The sequence below is a fragment of the Ostrinia nubilalis genome, chromosome 6, assembly GCF_963855985.1.
Source record: "Ostrinia nubilalis chromosome 6, ilOstNubi1.1, whole genome shotgun sequence".
Lineage (NCBI taxonomy): Eukaryota > Metazoa > Arthropoda > Insecta > Lepidoptera > Crambidae > Ostrinia > Ostrinia nubilalis.
This window is the reverse complement of record NC_087093.1, coordinates 7,785,039-7,806,019: the sequence shown is the minus strand read 5'-3', so window position 1 is coordinate 7,806,019 and position 20,981 is coordinate 7,785,039. Positions and strand designations below refer to the sequence as shown.

Below are 20,981 nucleotides of genomic sequence, written 5' to 3'. Positions count from 1 at the left end.
ACAGTTACTTTGCATATTAATATAAATTAAATAAGGAGTTACTACTAAAGCAAATAAGTAAAGCGTTAAACGATGATTCACCTGATTTCTCTAGAAAAGACACCCACGGTGAATAATGTATAGCCGACTAAATCGAACGCAACGCGAGTAATTGTTAGTGACAGGAATTCCAAGATTTGGCGAAACCGTCTTCCAACTCGGCTCGTAATCTTCCAGGCGTCTGCCAGTCCAAATTACTCTCTATTGACGTGCAAATTAATTAATTGGGACCGTTTAAATTCCGCAACTCCTCATAAAATTACCTATTGTTATTAACGCACCGCTGTAATATTGTATAAGCTTCGATGCCGAGGCGCCCCGCAACAGATCGCTCTAATGAGAAAAGTTGGATAGCCTTCGTGTGCCTCAGAAACAATGCCGGCACCCAACAATTTCCTGACACTGGACAATCAATTCAAAAGCTTTTTACCCTACTTCCAACTTTCTTGTTTTCGACACTCGCGCTTTTTAAATTTAGACGAAAATAAATTATTGCTGTTTGATTGTTCCAACACACTTGCGATGAATGAGAACTTCAACTTCTGTTCTGTTTTGTAAGGGATGGTTTTACACGTGTAAGTATTTATTGGAGTAGAACTTTACTGGTAGGCTCAGCTATTTATTTGAAAATCATTATAATTTCAGTTGCGGTGATTTTTAGAGAATATCGTTTACAGATTTTTAAACATACAAAAATTATATTTTGAAACTAGTTTTATAACTGGCTACTCTACGGCCTAGTCTAAAAAGAACAGTTGCATGTACATCGGACTCAAAAAAAATATCTTGGAAAAACGCATTTACTCGTATCACAAATAGGAAAAAATACACTGTATATTTTTAGGTGTCTTCAAACATATTTATTTATGTTTTTCTACTGGTTTATACTTAGTATATAAGTTTAATCATTATGATTTTTTACGTGTTTACCCAACAAACACTTCAGATTTTTGTTGATCTATTTATTGGGATAATCTTCAAAACGGCGGAACCGATATAACAGCCTAAACAAATCCTTATTTCATGGAAATATGAAATTTAATAACATTATTATCTGAGTATTCGTTGTGTTGTTAGCAACAAGCCTTTAATATATTAATCCTTTTAGTATGAAACATACATAAAAGTATAATGAAATAATTCCAAACGTTATTATGATGTTTTTATAATATAGTGGGATAGATAAACAGGTTATAATAACTTTTGTTGAAATATCTTATTTAATTTTATCTATGTTTAAAACTTTTCTTTGACTTCCGGGAAATAATAATTTCAACCACTTCTACAGAAAACTATAGAAAAATCATTTTGTTTAGTTAGTAGAAATACAAAGAACGAAAACTATACATATAATTTTGGTGTGATGAAAAGTAGATGAAATAACTTTTTTGTGTTTATTTGTACTTTTAGATTTTGATAAAAGTTTGTGACTTTTTAGCTACCTACTTCATGGATCGGTGAGCACTACATAACATACATGTATTCTCAAACTTTCAATTGTTTCTACTTGTAACGAAAAAGAATGCAAAGCTATTTCCCAGAACTCAGTCTCCAGTCCTCCAGACGGACGCGGGTGCACGGTATTTTATACGAGCAAGTTTATCTTATTTCGTGTTTTTCCTGTTATTGCGCGGCGAGTGTTAGGCAGCTTGTTTTCTTGTTTACAGAAGGCCATACAGGGCGGTTGTTTGCTTTTGTTGCCGTAATTACATTGTTGCTCGCGCCCCGCACCTGTCACCATCAAGTACAGTCGACGGCGCATCAGGCTATACATTATTGCTGCAAAACCATCTCTAATCCAACTGCGTAAGATCAACAGAGTTGAGCTTTATATGCCGGCGTCCGTACGAATTGACGTCACCTTAAAGTTTGAAGGAAATGCTCGCTATTGACGTTGTTTAGAATTTGACTGCCGAAATCGGTGTTTCATTTCCTTGTACAATTATCAATTTGTCATGTTAAGTGTCCGTTTTACCGCTTATTGATAAAACACAGACTTCATCATCTGATAGAAAAAAGATATAAGTAAGTCACAGCTTTATGTTAAGTAAAGAGCGTTAAATGTAAAATAAATAATTAAAACTTTAGCAGCAACTGGTGGAACTGGCCCTAAACCAACTGGTTTATTCGACGTAACTCAATTAAATAGTTTGCCCATAAAATGTATGAAATAAACATTATTTGCATTTAATATAATCAAGTCGACTTCACTAATTGTGAACAGCTCGAATGAAAATGAACAAACGCGTTTATCTGATTTAATGCAATGTTTTATTATAACGCATTGACGAGGATCCCATTATAATTTTCGGTATCATTGAATCAATTAGCGTAGTAAAGGTTTGGATGAACGAATTTTTGTTTTTATAGCACTGAAGTTTTACTTTGCTACATTTAAAAAACGTGGAAAAGATCTTTTAAAGATCATATACTGATCGTTTCGAACAGGTAAATTTTGAAATTGGTGCAAACATTTAGGACTTCAAAGTTTCGAGCTGTGTATTATAACTTGATTAAAACTTTTAGGAAATGTCTTTCTAATTGGTTTTTAGTATAGGTACTAAGTAGTTAAAATACTAAACATACTATATACTTTGTAATAATACTCATTTGATGTCACAAATATGTAGGTAGGTACGTAACGTCTGCAAGCAGTCTTTCAATTCTAAGAACGCAACAATGTGATAAAACCTGACGTCAATCACAATAAAATCAAACGAAACAAATGATTTAATTTCCCTAAAATGTTACCAGAATCTTACATTCTGCGTCCCTTACCGAAATGTTTTTTTCTTCTCACTGAGGAAATATCAAATATAATTTTGACATGTCACTTTGTGCCTCGGAGGCCGTCCCTTGTCAAATAGAAGCCGTCGTGCATTTTTTCTATTCCACTGGATTACATTAATACCGAGTGTATATGTTTTGGCCGAAACTGCCAGTATGTTTTTATCTAGACGCCGCTCGAATTCACTCGCGAGTCACATTCCAACGCGATTTTGTTCACAAATTTATCCTGTTTCAGGATTTTTGTCGGGTGTACGTTTTGGCTCTACGAAGAACCCGAATTTCATAAAATTAGCTAAGATTAGATATGATTCCACGTGTAACTTTTGTATAATGTGCAATATAAATAAGGTACCTTAAATTATTAATTTGGTTTGTGTTGTGTAAGAATTTATATTAGATTTATAATTAGTACATTATTATTTATTTTTAATACCATACTATGCTTATTTCATAAGTAATTTACTTCGACCCTGAGATATAACTTGGCCTTTACTGAACACAATCCCATAAAAATAGAGCTTTTGGTAAAATTTGGACGACTTAATAGAAAACCATTTCCACACATACAAGGATGTGGACACAGCTAATATCTACATTTCTCGAAGTAAATGACTTTTTTAAAAGTTTTAACTTAAAGGATAATATTATGCAGGATATTTAACCTGTACAAGTTAATTTAAAAAAATCTTGCAAAATGCCCACTATCATTCCGAAATATGAACGTATTGTATTAAATGCAATACTGATTCGCTGACGTGGATAAACAGAATGCTGATTGTAAATTCATGAACATTAATTTGTGGAATTAAGTTAGTGCTTTGATAGAGACGGTAACTTAGTTGATTGCGGCAGTTAAATATTTATGCTGCTGTTAAATAAACAGAATTTACGGAGTGCAATAATAATAATAATAAATACTCTTTATTGCACACCAGATAAAAAGAAAAGGAACACATAAGGTACAATTAGGCGGTCTTATCGCTATGAAGCGATGCAATGAAAGGGTTAACGAAAAATTTTTGAAACTTAACAGAATATGCCGATATTCAGTCGAAGTTTTTCCCGCATGTGAGACGCAAGATGGTTATTTAGGATACAAAATGGTATTAATCGGACTGGACCGGAAATAAACGAAATCTGTGACCAAACTTGGTGCTTCCGGCTCTATCTATTGCTTTTGCTCATGACAGCATGAGTGTGGTGAATGATAGAGGCAGGTAAATCTGAAAATACGGAAATTGTTTGTGGTTTAGTCCTTCTAGTCCAGACTAATTTCAAAATTTTAACACTGACCCATCTCTACCAAAACGCTTTGAGCGTGGTCATTTGGGTTAAATTAGTGGGAATATTTAAGTAGGTACCCAGTATTTTATTTAAGCACTCGGTTTGAGTGCTTAGTATTTGTTACACTGCTTAGGACTTTATACTTGACAGTTATCTAAGAAATTAAATCTGAAAAAGTGTCTGCATTCGCCGTCAACTTTCGAGTCGCGATTACGTCTCTCCAAGATAAATGATTCACAAAATCCTGGATACTGGATAATTTCCATGTCACATTTTTCTGGGCGCACCTCATTTGCATAGATAGGAAATTTCACGGTAATTAATAGTCACCGTTGCGTTGAGAAATGAGGGTTGTGTCTGACCACTTCATTCTCGTTTGACAAGATTAATGGTACGGCGCCACGCGAACACTCCCGTGCAATAATAACTATTGAATCTATTTCGTCCTTGATTAGAGTTGGGCTTCCATTTGTTTGATGTAGGTATTTATGGCTATAGAAACTAGTTACAGTTGTGTATTAATTTGGAAAATGTTCGTTAATAACAACGTCCTTTTTGGGAATGTCTCATTTCTTCTTATGCTGTATTTACCTAATACTTATACCTATTACAATGTTATGTCTTTAGATGATTCGGCTTTGTTTCTGCGTAGTGAATTCATGAGTGAGAAATAAATAAATACTCGTAATACACAGTATTTTCGTACATCTACATCTGCATTAGTTAAGTAACAGGAATCACACGATTTGACTCGCCCTGAGTACGGTATTTGTTGATCACAATGCCGCAGAATGTTATTAAAAATCCACACATGTTTGCACAGTCCGGAAATCTGACCCGGGAGACATCACAAACCACGGACCAATGAAATGAGGAGGCGCTAACCCACTCGCATTCCGGGAAAGTGTACGAGTAGGTATTCGCCACCCACGACTCACTCCATTGTTGTCAAGGAGAAAACACTCTCGTTTATAACTCAATACTCATTTCAGTTGATTAATTAGAGTAACTCTCAAAGAAACACCGAAAATGCGTTTTACGGATCCCAGTCAAATTAGACGCTCGCAAATTTTACTTAATCTTATTTAAAAATGCAGAGTTCTCAACCGTTGGTCGGCCGCAAGAATCCGGATTCTTAAAATTACGTAGGCAGTAACATCAAGTACTGTTAACGTAGTGAAAAGCTTTTGTTTTGTTAATTACAAGTCCCCGGCTGCCCGCACCTGCCGCCACCGCAGCAAAATAAACTCGAGGCAAAATTTCCTGTGTTAAAATAAAAGATATACTCATGTCCAATACGCAGTTTAATGCCTAGATTTGGTAAATTTATTTTAGTTATAGTTTTTTTAATAATTACTCGGATTAACGAGTTGATCTCCATCAGTTCAATAGATTTAACTTTTTATCAATAATATAATTAGTAATCTGGCTTATCCACTCAAATTATTTTATAAGTACCTACGAGCATCATCATCACTAAGGATTAATAATGATGAGTGGATAACGTGTTTTTCATCTTCATTTCACCCCATGTATTTTTTATTAACTCCAATAGTTTACTCACATAAAATTAGACTATTAAATAAAAAAGTTAACTTTCAAAACAGCAGACATTCTTAAACCGAACGTCGCTGGACAGACAGTTTCATGCGTGCGCTATCGCCCCCCGCGGCGCGTGGTCTCGTAGTCTGGTAGAGCACGAGAGCGCTAGAGCACACTCTCAACGACACTCCACATTCACAACCACTCCGCGCGGAATGTGACAGTGATCCTTTTCTTTTACGCAGCATTATTTTAAACTACAGACTACGTATTGTTAACTTACCCCTTCGTTGAGACGAGTATGCATAAAGGGTGTTGAGATGTTTGAGTTAACATAAAATATAACATATACCCTATACAGGGTGATTTTCTAATCAATGTCCAAATTTTTAGGAGCGTATCAGAATCAGTAACTTAATAGATTTACTCTACTCTCACCGACTCTCTACAACGCTCTACATTTCACAACCACTCGTGCGGAATCTTTTCTTTTACCCAGCATTATTTTAAAACTACAGACTACGTATTGTTGTAATAACTTACCCCTTCATCGGGTTGAGACGTGCATGAATAAAGGATATTTTTATGATTATGAAGTTGAGGTTTTTGAGTTAACAACCCTTACTTATTTGAAAAACTTCTAATTTACAACACTTCTTATATTGGATTCAAGGTTGGGATTTTTTTTGTTTCGCCTAGATTTTGAATAGATCTTTACTAAGTCTATGCTCTGTGACGTCTGAAAAAAGTATTTAGATCTCCTTCTAAAAAGATATAATTTTAATACGATTTATTACAAATATTTCCAATCTCTTGTTTGTTATTGATTACAAAATGTATTCGTTATGAATCAATCCGTAAGCGATGTTCGTTTACCTTCCAAATGTACATTATTATCTTCCAAAAATCGTTAAGAGAAGAACATCATCCATTTTTTCCATAACAAATGTAGTTACATTTTATTCGTTCAGTATTAAGTGCGTCTTTTGTCCCCTAATTAAAATTCATAGTTCTACCTGCGTTTTCCCTATTTAAATAATCACAGCGCTGTTGTTCTTACTGCCGTGTACCTCTCTTAAGCACTCTTTTGTTAGGAATGACAAACGACGTCGTTGTGTTGGGTAATTTGTCATAAATATTATTTAAAGTGTCTGGAAATCTTAATTGTACTGCTACACGTATTTTGTTCAAAATAAGGAACTATTTTTCTACTATATTTTAGATAGTTGAAACAAAATACCTATTAGGCTTAACTTCGCACATTGTTTTAGGGAATCATTTTTTAATACGACTTTCATAGTAATGATTGCAGACACCATAATTATTTTAATGTAGCCGTTGTAAAATCTATGTATCCTACAGTTTTGATTGTAAAAACCAACACATGCCTATAATTTCTGGTAAACCAAATAAATAAATAAATAGATTGGTAAAATCCATGATGATGACATGTCAGCAAACAATGCTCCTGATAGATAGGTAGTGTCAATGGTCACCAATAGACAATACTTAGTAGCATGAGGCCGATGTATTATCGACCTTTGCACGAGTGCATACAAACAACTAGATCGATTCTGAAAAGTGAAGTCAATTAAAACAAGTGTACGCCACAAAGCCAACGTTGAAGTGCAAACTATTGTATTTAATAAACAGACAAATCTACTGCGTTCCGTGTAATTTATAGTGTGAATCGGTGGGGCGTATAAACCCCAAAAAGTGCTTTATTTGTTTATGCATTTCACAGAATGCTGTGTATTCCAAGTTTTTAGCGCAAATAGCTTTAATTCCAGGAGCTGTGCTTCCAATATTGCAGTTTCGTTTCACGCAAATGCCTAACGAATTCTACGAGGGAAACATTCTTTTATAGTGCCAACTATCTGTGAAATATGTGACGTGGATTTTGGGGACTTTTTGAATATCGTTTCGGATCTCGTTCGGCTTGGGACATGCTTCATGTGACAAGTGGTTTTCAGTAAAAATATTTCTAGGCCAAAAATATAAATCAACCATAAACACCTGATCTTTTTAAAATGTGAAATCAAATTAACACATACATATACTTCTGTATACGTTTCTACTTTATAGACGACTTATCCATAACATTAATCTATAGGTATTTCCCAAAACTAGCGGTGATAGTCATAATAAAATACTATTTATACACTTTCATTCGAAATAGCTATAAGTAGGTATGTTAATGTATAATGTCAGCTCCATTATTTCAACATCCTAATAATCTACAATTTTGTGAAAAGGGAAATATCTTCATTTAAGTATTCTAATAATTGTAAGCAGTGTTAAATACCGTACCTCCGAAGTAATCCAGGGAACTCCTTTTATCTTTGACTCGTTAATGAGTAAACAAACAAAAATACGACGGCAAGGTCATAACGTATGAAATCCAACAAATAAAGAATTTAAAGAGAAAAGTCAATTTACAGAGTTAACGTTGACAACACGAAAGCGAACCTTTTTGTGGATTCACTTAAGTCGGATGTAAATAGAATTTAAATACATTTACTTCGCTAAAACGTATTTTTGTTTGTAAATTCTAGATGCGTTTCTGACTTAAAAATTGTCACAGAGCAATTTAATCGTTATAGGCATCAGAGAATACCTATGTCTCTAAAGAATTTCCTGTATTTACTTTATATTCTACGTTGTAGGTAGGTACATTATACATCTATAGGTACTACATACCTTGCCTAGATCTTAGTGAATACCTCATAACTCGGCCCATGTTTCTAGAATACCAGAGATACTTACATTGAACATTATTAAACATACCTATGTGAAATAACAGGTATGACATCCCTTATACTAATTTCTTTCTCGTAAGTACGAGCAGCCCAAATATAAAATTGCAATTCGCATGAACTTCGCAAGGTTCTGATGTCTAAAGCAATCATGCTTTATTGACAGAAGTGTGCTTTTTTTCCATAAATTGCTTGAAATTCTTATACGTTTCTTATCTAGTGGGCACGTCCATTGACCAAAAATTTTACTTCGTGGTAATTAGTAAGGTAATTACCTTAATTACTTCTTGAAATAAGCCGTTTTGATGTACAAGTATTTGATGCCCGATACATTATTTCGCTTTAGTTTATACAGTCCGTTTAACTCGGAGGCTGCCCAATCCAAGAGTCTACTTTGTGTGTAATTTCTAAACAAAGGGCTTCCCTCGATAGGCATGCCCACATCAGTTGACTGTTTACATTGCTGTCCAGTCAGTTTATTCTGAAGTTAATTCAAGCATTAATCAAAGGTTTCTTATGACTTGATTTGACTTCAACGCAGTTTTATACCATCATCAACATCATCATAATAAGCTGCCAAATTCAATAAAAGGAGAAGATAAAGAAATTTTTTTTATTAAAAAACTAAAAGTCTTACTAATAGAAAAAGTTACTATACAATTCAGGAGTATTTTAATGATAAATTGTAATAGGAAAGTTACAGTAAAATATAATTTTAAATAATATTATTTATACATATGAATATTAAAATAAAATAATTAACGACTAATACTTTTGTAGTCCAAATTGTGATAAATTAAAAGTAGATCCTCCTCTCTTCTAATTGCAGTGCCCGACAGGGTCCATAATGATCTATTTAGCTTTAAGCCTTATCTATCCTATGTTACATTATGGTGATGCAAATAAATATCTATCTATCTATCTATATGTTATAGGCATAAATAGTTAGGCAATTTCGTCGTCTAAATAGTTAATTGAGAAAATATTGCGATTAGTTTAGTATTTAAGAATTCTATCAAGATAAGTCCACACAGGTTTTGTAAATTTCCACTTTAGCGTCAGTTTACAAGCTGAAATTTTTATAAAAATACTGTGAAAACGATTTAACAAACATTTATATCCTATAGCATAGATCCTTGGGCAAATAGTTATCTGAGAAAATTTTTAGATTTAAGCATTTTACAGTAAGAAATCACAAATTAAAAGAACGTGATATACCCAAAAATCAAAGTGATTTTTTCACCAATTTTCTTCCTTTATTCAACTTAAAAATAGCTTAATATAATAAAACAACATCTTCTTTAAGATATTTACTTTGAAACGATATTTAATTCATTGTTATTGTTTTGCTATAAACATTTGAAAACTATTAAAAAACGCCGCGCGCGAATCATTTCCAATGATGCCCCTTGAAACGCCGCGCTTCGCGTAAACGCTCTTAAGAAAGTTATAATGGAGTAGTGAAAAACTGAAACTTATCAGATTAAATAGTTTTAATCCGAGTTTGCAATTTCCTAAGAGAGCGTTATCTAATTAGGACCTATTAAATTCCTTTGTACACAAATATTAAGAATTTCTTTCAGCAACTCAATTAGAGTGATACACTAAAGCAATTTTCATTTAAAATTAATCAGGAATATTATTCTGCAAGCGTTTCAGAGTAAGTTTGTAAAATTAGTAACTTTCAGAATGCAGGCAATTGTAATTTGCAAGCGATGGGGCAAGCGTTGACTTCACTAACAAAATTCCAACTGACGCAAACTAATTATAGCTTTATCTAAATGTTGCAGTTCTATATAAGGATGTGGTCACACTGCGTCTTAGTTCCAGTGAGCAAAATACATGGACAGTCGGCAGCACACAAATTATTAAATGTTGAGTTGTCCGTTTCTCCGTCTTGAAATACTAACGAAGATGACTATTCAGCAACGCAGATATTCAGAATGTAGTTGCATATCTTAATAATAAACTTCACATTCAGATTTAATTTTGTACTAGGGAAAAGTATACACTGACCTTGAAAATGTCCAGCAGTTGACACGGACCTTTATTATTCAGGTTGCCTACAAAAATCAACCAAACGAGTGGCTAATTCCAGATAAATAATAATAATAAATAAATAAATAAATATCTTTTGACATTTTACACTGCGCCTCTAGCCCCAAACTAAGCAAAGCTTGTACTATGGGTACTAGACGACTATGAGTTTACACATCTTATACTTTTTCTATTTATAGCCTGCATATTTGGAATTAGATAGAAATATCAAATGAAATTATTTTACTATCAGAGTATTTTTCTCAAACCAGCATCCTAGGGATAATGGATTCATGTTTGGTTAATATTCTCATCTCTCCATTTATCAGTATAGGTACGTGATCTTTTGCCCTAAGTACTTTCTACTTTTCGCCTACATTGTGCTGCTTTACTTTATTTATCTATCGTATAAAACGATAATTAAATTTAATAAACCTCCAAACTTCACATGTGTGATTCATATTTTCAAAAAATATTTTTTACCTACCCTAAAACAATAAACAAAACCTTTCAGAAAACTGGGGTTTTCTACAATACTTACTCCCTGGAGCGCGGTTAAAACTTACCTTTAAGTTTATGAAAACTACGACTATCAATCCTAAACTGAATACGCGTATAAAATGTCGAGTTATTCTCAAACGTGCGTTTTATTTCACAACAGTGTTCTAACAGAAACAACGTATATTTCATAGTTTAACACTTCAGAACTCGTGCGCGCCCGCGGTGCACAAACTTGGGCTTCATTCTTCTCAACTACAGTCACTCCACCTTTCGTTAATGTTCTGTCCTATTAATTTTAATAGAAACTAAAGTATTACTCTAGTATTATATTACTCTGTTTGAATGTTTATGAGGTCAAATAGAAATGAGGTCAAATTACACAAGTAGTAACAACAAAGTAAAAGTATAGAACCAAAAAAACTCTCTTATCTGGTAGATTGGCTACCTTATTAATCTACCTAGGATGTATGTGTGTATATCTAGAATCGGTTTTGAAAACTGTTTCTCCAGTAAGAAGCTACATTATTCTAAGTGACATAGGTTATAGCCACGCGGGCGAAGCTGCGGATAAAAGTTAGTTACCGATTAAGCAAGAAGAACGAATACAACAAAAAGAGTCTAGTCCAGCATCAACTGTTGCCTTTTCTCAGTGACCATAGAAAATTATCGACTCCAGTTATCAGTGCCTCTACCATGAGTTTACCTACCGAGCATCTCGCTATCGAGTCCGTAAAAAAATGTATGGCAAATTGTACAGCGCCTCTAGCGGTTAGTAGCAGAACCACAGCAAAACTAAAAACACTACCATGAGTTCATCTCAAATCGTTAGGTAAAAAACCTATCTAAATGAATACGATAGCGACTAAAGTTTTTATTAAGTTTCATACAAATAACTTACCATGAGTTGCAATTTTCAAAGATGTCATCGAAAAATACCTTAGCTGTCACAGTAACGTAACTCACTGGCTTATTGACGTGTGAAAAGCAAAATAAAATTGTGGTTTTAGGTCATTATCATCTTTATTAAATTATGTCGGAAAGAAGTTTATTACGATGGAACATGTTATCAGCATGTGGGCAGACCTCCTACTAGGTGGACTGACGATCTGGTGAAGGTCGCGGGAAGAACCTGGATGCGGGCACATTGTGGAGATCCTTGGTGGAGGGAGAGGATGCTGCGTTTCCCAGAGATATGCGAGGGAATTGTGTCGTGCGAAGATGTCTAGCTGTGCTGTGAAAATGTGTGCAGGTTTCCACCAAAGCTGTGCGAGGAAAATATATCGTACGAGGATGTGTAGCAGAGATTTGAAAATGCTCATTAGTGTTGTACAGCCTGAGCCTTTTCCACCAGAGATGTGCTGACCGAGGCGAGGTAAACGAAGCGATTCTATTGGTTCTTTACAAACACATCCTTCGCTACGCATCCTCGCACATCTCTGGTGGAAACGCAGCCTTACGAGATCATGATAGAAAGCTAATCCGACAATGAATATTTTCATAGGTTGAAATTTACTTTTGTTCTTAATCAGTCTGTGTATTATGTATTAGGTTTTGTGAAATAAATAAATAGTCAATAAAAATTAATCATTTTATTTTCAACTAGCTTTTGCCCGCGGCTTCGTCCGCGTGAAATTTAGTTTGTCACAGATCGTCATAATTATAGCCTGTATGTTAATCTGGGTTATAAACAATAATACTGTAAAGTTTCATCAAAATCCGTTCAGTAGTTTTTGCGTGAAAGAGTAACAAACATCCAGACATCCAAACTTTCGCATTTTTAATATTAAGTAGGATATTAGTAGGATAATTATGTATTTACTTAATTATTATTACTGACGAGATTGCTACCATGTACCTATGTTAAGTGACCATGAAAGATTAAAACAATATAATGTATTTAATTAATTATAATATATTAAGTCTTTATTATGGATTTAATTTACAAGTCGTAGTTATTTACAAGCACTCTGCTCTAAATCCTTTGGCTTCAGGGAAGAACCTGGACCGCCACCAGTCCAGTGTTCCCTTGGCAGCTCTGTGTATGCGAGTTGCCTTTCTTCTTGCTGTTTAGTCACTCCACACCTTAACAAATAAACATTACAAATAATAATGACGAAATAAGATAAAAGCAATCAAAATGAATATAATAGTAGGTATTTATACACACTTTTCTCAATTTCTCAGTAGTTTTCGTGTCGCCGGTGGCATCAGCATTTCACGTTCGCGTGTCCGTTAGTTCCACCCACCATTGACTATTGTTGGCTCTTTCTTGGGGCCCTTCAGTGGGCATACTCAGATCGCCATATCTATAGAAAAACAACTTTATTGTATCTAGAAAATATAAATCTCGCACTCATATTACTGAATATTAACTCTAAAGACAAGGGCTGCCACAATAGATCAAACCTGGTCGAGTTGGCGCAAGTAAAGGCCCAAAAACCAATAATAATAATATACTGAATTTTAGCTAGGCACGTGGAAGTTATGCTGGAAAGGTTGTATTTCTCCAAAAAAACCAGCTCAAAACTATTCGTTGAATTTTGAAATTCCTCCACTACATAGTGTGTTTTTTTTACTTAACTTACCTTTCCATAAATTCTACAATCGGTTTAAACGGATAGGCGCAGGTTCTCATTTTCCTATCCTGGTTAAAATCCAATTTTTTGTGGAAAATTATTCATCAATAATCCTTCAACAAAACATGTTTTGTTATCTGTTGTCATGACAACAGCTGCGTCAAAGTCGCAATGACAAGAAATAAACAATACAAATTTAAAATCATCATGTTAATTCAGCTTTAAGCACTGTTCTAGGACACCTAAATTTTGCAGTGTTATTTTTGACATTTTCGTTATTTCCTACTCTTATCTTTTCTATATACCTAGTTAGAAAGAAGCGGCATTCGTTCTTTCATTCATCCATTCATAGAGTGTGAAGTTGGATACGTTAACATGCTCACCAACATGACATCACAAAACCTTCGAATTATCGCTGGCGAGTAAAGTATACGGTAATTGAACTCATGGTATGATTTTAAGGCAAACTTCATCGACCCACGTTTAAACTCTATCGACTGTAGTATACGAATACAAGTTTTCGATGGCAACTCATGGTAGAGGCACAGATGAACGCCGGCTCCTTCTAATTGAGAACTGTCTGTATCTGCGATCTGCTAAGCGCGGGCTCCCGGCTCCGCTTGTTTATCGGCTCCGTAATCCGCTGATCCGCGCTCGTCGCCACCAACTAATTGGTATTTTATCGGCGTTCTGATTGCGAACTGACCGCGTTAGATTAAAGGGGTATTTATTTTAGAAAAATAGAGAACAAATGAGTCTTAGCTTAGAAAGTAGAATATAGCGTAGGGAATTTATGGCCGTTAAACAGGGCTACTTTTTGAAGGTCATAAAATGACATTTAACTATTTTCAGTAAGTTGGCTAATAAGGGTTTGGAAAAGGGACTCGCGCGCATTAGGGAATTTCTGTGACACTCTGAAACTCACGCGTATGAACCCGAGGGCTAAAAACTTTTTACTTTTTATTCTTTTAAATATGCTACTATCCTAAACGAGGTCTGCCAGTGAGATACCAGACCTAAACGTCCCCGCCATCATTTCTTACTCGTCCCCAGCGGCGACAGAAAGAGGCCCTTTATTAGCGCAAGTAAGTTAAATTAACAAAAAAGGCGGTCGAGCAAAAATAAAAACAAACCCTTCAACCTTTTCGTGTGTATTCCTAAAAAGTTCGTTGTCGATCGTGGTGGTGGGCACGATGAGTCCCTCTCCCCTAATGGACATACACTCAATTAGGTTTTATAGCCGCTGCGGCGTTCAATTTAACGCCTAACAGCGGCCGCACTCCACCAGGTACCTATTTATTTTTATTGACATCCAAAAAAAGGGAAAACTTCATTCTTTTCGCCCGACAAGCGAAAGAGTTTATCTTCAGGCATCCTTGTTTTTTGTGAGTAGATCAACTAAACAAAGTTCTTTCGCGCGATGTGTGTAAACAAGAGCTGAAGGTTACACATTTGCGCACGTTTTATTATTTTTACGTGATAGAAATTTGGTATTACTGATCCTTAAATGACTATTTAAATATTTCTATAATAAACATTAGTATGCCTATTAGAGCTTATTTCTTACTTTATTCTGAATTCATAGAAAACTTACTTTGTACATTTTATTACCGTAGCAGTATTTGCAGAGTAGCTTCTACCAGATATACACTTCATGAAATTGTGCATGTAACTACATAATATTAAACCAATATTCTCATATAAGTACCAATTATCAACTTGCATAAGCCTGCGACAAACAATCAAGACTTAGCAAGTTAAATATCTATGGCAAATTGCATGCATGAATAAACGGCTATTAAACTGAAATTTAGCTGTAAGTATTTAAGCGGCTTGCAGCGTGTCGGAGCTAAAAACCGACCCCACAGAAACAACCTGTGACATAGCCCCTTCATTCTCATAATATTAACTCTATTTTATGCAGCCTCCTTTAATAAAGTTTTTAAAACATTAAGTAAAAACTATTTTGTACCTCTGTAATTAGTTATAATAACATGTTTGTAAGTCGCATAAGAAATACTTCAGTGCTATATTTGGTAAAAAGGTGGTATAAGTTGCGATAAACCTAGCAGAAGACACGAACTCAAATAAAAACATAAGAAGATGACGAAGAAGCAGCTAAAAAAACACACAAACCTCGTTTTTCTAGTCTCAGCGAGTATCCAACAAAGTCTGTGGTATGTCTTCCGAACTACAAACAACACTGGCTGATAAAGTTCTAAACAGCTAACGACTCGCAGTTAAGTAAAGTATCTTTATTTAGTAAGCACTGCATTTACTAATGGATTTGTCCACGTTACAGTGTAATATAAAGCTCAGGACACACAGAACTCGGAAACAGTCGCATTTTTCATAACGTTTTGATGCACACCGCCCACCGCAACATAAAGTTTAGTGAAAAACGCACGGATGAGGTTCTACCGCATTTTTCCACGGTTCAAAACCGCATAACAACGGTCTTAAAAATATTATAAGGTCAGAAAAAGTGCTATCGTACTAAAAACTGTATTTTTCTAGTTTTGATACTAATACCTAATGGTAGGTAAATGATGACATTTGAAAACTAAAATAAGATAATAACGTCACTTGTCACTTGTTTTCAATGCTTGCTGTCCTACAAAATAAGTGAATTGTAATCAGTCACTAAAAAAAATAGCAACGTACACCATGAATGGTTTGAGGGTAGAACGTCAAAGCATACAACAAATAATAATTTAGATATAAGCTTATTCTACTTTAGTTTCCCCCACCCTTAATTTCCATGGCTCCATCACCAGCTTGATTTCCCGTGATGAATCAGTTTTTTGCCTTTGTTCCTAGAAAATTCTATGAGGTTTTGTTTTAATCAGTGGGAGCGAAGAAGAAAACATTTTATCCGGGAAATTAAAACGGGAAATTAAAGCTTTGATGTAGCCACATTTCCACACCCGCGCCCGGAATCAATGACTCGGTAAGTTTCAGTTTACTTGGGGAAAAATACAATCATGTACGCATAATTGTACCTACAGTATTATTATTTTTAAGTAAACATTTTAAGTTCTAACAACATTGTAAGTTTCTAAGTACGAAATAAAAATATTTAATTGCTACTTGTAGTAAATGTCTCTAATTGTGAATGAAGTAATTGAGCTGCAATTTTCATATTGTAATTAAGTACTGCAAATGTAATGTAATGTAGCTTACCATTCATTGTTGGGTACATTAAAGATCGAGTAGATGTATTTATTATCTCAGATCATTTATTTGTATCTCTATATAAGTTACTTATCCGGTGGACAGGTAGGTATGCTAGACTTAAGTAAGATTGTAATAATGGAGTTGGTTTCTTTAACAGTATACATACCTACCTATACAGGGTGGAAACGATAAGTGATCTAACTCGATTATTTCTAAACTATACTAGATATCCAAAAGCTGGTTACTGTTCCTGAAAGTGCTTCACGAGCTCTATCCAACAGTACCAATAATAGGTTACAAAATAAACTGGATCTATCTGAAAATTCAATGTTTCAGGCTTCCATACATTTAGTAAAACCACACAATATTAAAAACTATACAAGATATTCAAAAACTGGTTACTGATCCTGGAAGTACTTCACGAGCTGTATCCAACGGTACCAATAATAAGTTATAAAATAAACTGGATCTATCCGAAAATTCGATGTTTCCAGCTTCCATACATTTAGTACTGCCACAGCCATGGTACTCGTGTCTTGGTAACATTTTAGCAAGTAAAGCCTAAAACCAATATTTTCCATGAATAATTTTAAATAAGAATGCAATTTACGAGTTAATTTTAAGTGTTTATTATTTAAAATAAAATAAAAATACACTTCTAATATTGTGTGGTTGGCATAGTGGCACACATTTAGTATGGAGGCTGAAAACATTGAATTTACGGATAGATCCAGTTAATTCTGTAACCTATTACTGATATCGTTTAAAAGAGCTCGTAAAGCACTTTCAGGATCAGTAATCAGTTTATCGATATCTTGTATAGTTTAGAAATAATCGAGTGAGATCACTTATCGTTTCCACCCTGTATGTACCAAAACATCATCCACGGCTTAGCCACAAGCAGTGGCCAAACCATCCATAACTCCTCCAGTTTTTAAATGCATCAATGTAAAGTTTAACTCCTTTTGCAAGTACTCGTAATGTCTAACAATGTAAAATAACAAATAAAAAACCAACTATTCCCGAATACCTGACAACAAAATCTATAAAAGTATCGCGATATCACCATTGCATCGGCAGTATTAACGACAGTACTAACTCGTTCTTTTGTTCTTATTTTATTTCGCTTTCATTTGTTTCGAACAAAAAAGCGCTGCAACATTAAATTTAATCACAAAAATGGATTTGCAGGCAGCGCTCATTTGTAGTAATAGTGTTTTCTTATAATGAAAACCGGAAAATTAAAACGCGTTGAGTCATTGTACCCGCGTCTCTGTCCGAACTCATTTTTCTTTGCACGTCAGTTCTTGTTGCCCTCAGCTGCAGTTTGCAGTGAATAGTTTCTTTACCTACTTGTTCTGCAGTTTTTATCTGAGTCATTTTCTTAGATAATGAATTTTTTTCTGTTTATTTAGACTCATCATACATTATTATCATATATCAAAATATTTTTCCCTTTGATTCGACGAAAATATCAAAAATGTTGTTTATTTTTTACAGCGCGACGTAAACACAGGTACATATAGTAATTAATGGCTACCATTTACCCGTTGAATGAGGGTCCCATGCCCCAGGCAGGCCCCATGGCACTTAACATTATAAAAAAGCTATTTACTTTCACGTAATTAGCAGCAAAATGAGTATTACATTTCAAAGTGTAATTCTATTAATTTAAAAATCTAAATTACAAGATATTCCTGTCCTATTTGATTTAAAAGTATTACTTATGCGGAGCGGTCTCTTTCAACCAAATCCAATTTAGGCACAAGCAGTGGAAAGAGGTCACAGACCTAGGATTTCCGCAAACTGTAAATGAGAACTCGGCTGCATATTTCCTTTATCTGGGATCAAACGCTCGTCAGGCTGGCTGCATATTTGGCCGAAGATCGATAGCCGTCAAGCAGAGCCAAATGCTGTCCGGTCGGTGTCAGCCTGTAACGCAACAAAGGGCTACGCTCACGGTACTTTTAGGCTCGACGATCGTCGATTTAGATCATGGTTAAAAACCCGGCTCGTTGAATATTATAAAATTACGCACTAAAATAAAAATGCTCTCAGTACACGCTGCAACAATAAATGCTTAAATAAAACAGCAACCCTTGACTTGTTCTAAAATGGTTTTCGTTTAATTTTTTGCTTTTTTTCATTGTAACATGTTTTTTTAATTTATAGTTTTGCGATAAGGTCATCTCCTACTCGCGACTTTTTCAAATCATAAAAGGTCAAGAATCAAGAATAATTTATTTGCATTGATTATGGTACATTCAGGATCTTAGGTTATTACAGTTTCACATAATCCTGGTTTAATTAAGGTTGCCTGCACACACCTGAATTAGATGTTTGCTGGGCGCTCAACTGGTACTGACCCGTTCATGATCAAGCACGCTCGATATTTCTGGCATCTGCAACATTATTGGCTTAATTAAAAATCAGAAACCAAAACAATGATGCGTGTTACCACAACATTCACAATTGTACTGCGATCAATCGCTAAACATTTTTGGCATGGTTACAATCGTCAGTCGCTGGTTCTAAAAGTTTAAATTTCGAGTTTATATTACGTTGTTTTATTACGTTTTAAATACATTACTTGTTAAAATTAATAGAATCTACTTTAATAGTCTAGACTTTATTAAGAAATGTTTCGATTTTAGAATTAGTAGATTCCAAAAGAGTCGCATACACACGAGATTTAGGTTTAAAATTAAAATTATATTACGGGTAGTTATACAAAGTAAAAATCTGTAAAATATAAAGGTACCAACCCAACAAAACCAACGCATATTCATCATTTTTAGCATGAAATGCAATACAATTGAGCATACGAGGGTGTTCCGAGGCTCGAGGTGTTTTATCATCGAGGCTTTGATCCAAACCCACTCCAACACTTTATAACGGTGAAATGTAACGGCCCGAAAAAGGTTTTTTTCCCGTAACGAGATCCAAAGGACAATGTGCGCCGAAGCAACTCGAGCCGAACAAGTGTGCACTATATTAACTTCACTAAAATGATTTGGAGGAAGCGAAATGTAAAAGTTTTGTTTGTCTGTTTTGGCCATTAGGTGTTTTGATTTCTAAACTAGAAAAAGTAAGTTTTTAATTTATCATTTGAATTATAATTTGTTTGAATCATCACACAAACACTAGAAGGGTAGATGACTAATAAAATTACTTAGGCTCAGTTTCACCACCTTAACTTAAACCGTAACTATAACTATATTATACTGGTGTTTTTGTGTGGAGTTTGACACACTTTTGACGTTTGTCATAATTAAAATATATAAGGTGGTATGTACAACCCAGAATTACTTTAATGAGGTCTAAGGTAAAATAAGGTATGAAATGTAGGTACCTATACAACGTTTACAAGAAAACTACCTACCCTTATTACAATAACCCTTATCCTTATTCTTCAAGATATAAAAGCGACTTTGCATTGCAACTATCACACAATATAACCTGTGTATATGCATATCGGAACAAAATAGAGCTATGTGTACACAAGTGTAGGCTTTGTAGCGGACGGCGCTCCCGCCTGTCCTGTTGAACCGTTTCGGTTGGCCGTAGCTTCTATCAAATTATGACGTCACGGAAGGCATGAGTATTCACACAGGCGAGTAGGGCACAGTTTACACTATCACTATGAGTATTATATTAGTTCTACCAGCTTTTACCCGCGGCTTCACCCGCGTAAAATTTAGATTGACACAGATCGTCATAAATTATAGCCTATATGTTATTCTGGGTAATAAACAATAATATTGTAAAGTTTCATCATAATCCGTTAAGCAGTTTTTGCGTGAAAGAGTAACAAACATCCAGACATCCAAATATCCACACAAACTTTCATGTTTATAATATTAGTAGGATTTTGATATGTTACTCATAGTATGTTATAGAAAAAAGAAGTGGCAAATACCTACTTGTATTCGTATGTACAGAATCTATTACTCAACTTAAATCAAAACTAAATATGGCATGTAGAAGTAGAGTTGCTGCGATCCATAAATCTGTCGCTTCGAATAAACCATCACGTTAATATCATCTTCAACAAGATTGCAGTCATATCTTAATAATAATCTGTCATTTTCACTTAAACAGGTGTCAAGCCTACCTATACTTTTTAGGCTCGGTTGCACCATCTTAATTTGACTTTAACAATCGTCAAAAATCTGTCAAATTCCATACAAAAAACACAAGTTACCGAAAAAGTTAGGAATCAGCCTTAAAAATTCAAGCATCGGACGCATCCAGGCGGGTATTTAAGAGTTCAAGTACA

At 34.6% G+C, this 20,981-nt stretch overlaps 1 long non-coding RNA gene across 1 annotated transcript; it reads right to left on the bottom strand.

Annotated features, from left to right (window-relative positions):
- Positions 1-12,906: 12,906 nt before the first annotated feature.
- Positions 12,907-13,756, bottom strand: LOC135072925 (uncharacterized). Its single transcript, XR_010257521.1, has 3 exons — positions 13,535-13,756; positions 13,117-13,255; positions 12,907-13,031 (listed from the first exon to the last, which is right to left on the bottom strand). It is a non-coding gene; the product is annotated as an uncharacterized LOC135072925 (long non-coding RNA).
- Positions 13,757-20,981: the final 7,225 nt, after the last annotated feature.